Here is a 218-nt window from a genome sequence, read left to right on the forward strand (position 1 = left end):
ACGCGTTAGTGCGGAAGGATCCACTGGGATTTACTTTAGGCGGCAAAGCGGACCGGATGAGCGCGGGTAGACTAGACAAACAAAGTAGGACGGACGGGGCGTGGACAGGGGAGGGGGGTGGAACGATTAAACACACACGAGATTGCCGCCCTCACTCACTTCCGCCCGCTGCCCGCGGATCAAACTGTCCCCCTGACCCCTGACCTTTCGACCGGGCC

This window comes from Frankliniella occidentalis, unplaced genomic scaffold, assembly GCF_000697945.3.
Source record: "Frankliniella occidentalis isolate FOCC.00 unplaced genomic scaffold, Focc_3.1 Scaffold4, whole genome shotgun sequence".
NCBI classification, from domain to species: domain Eukaryota; kingdom Metazoa; phylum Arthropoda; class Insecta; order Thysanoptera; family Thripidae; genus Frankliniella; species Frankliniella occidentalis.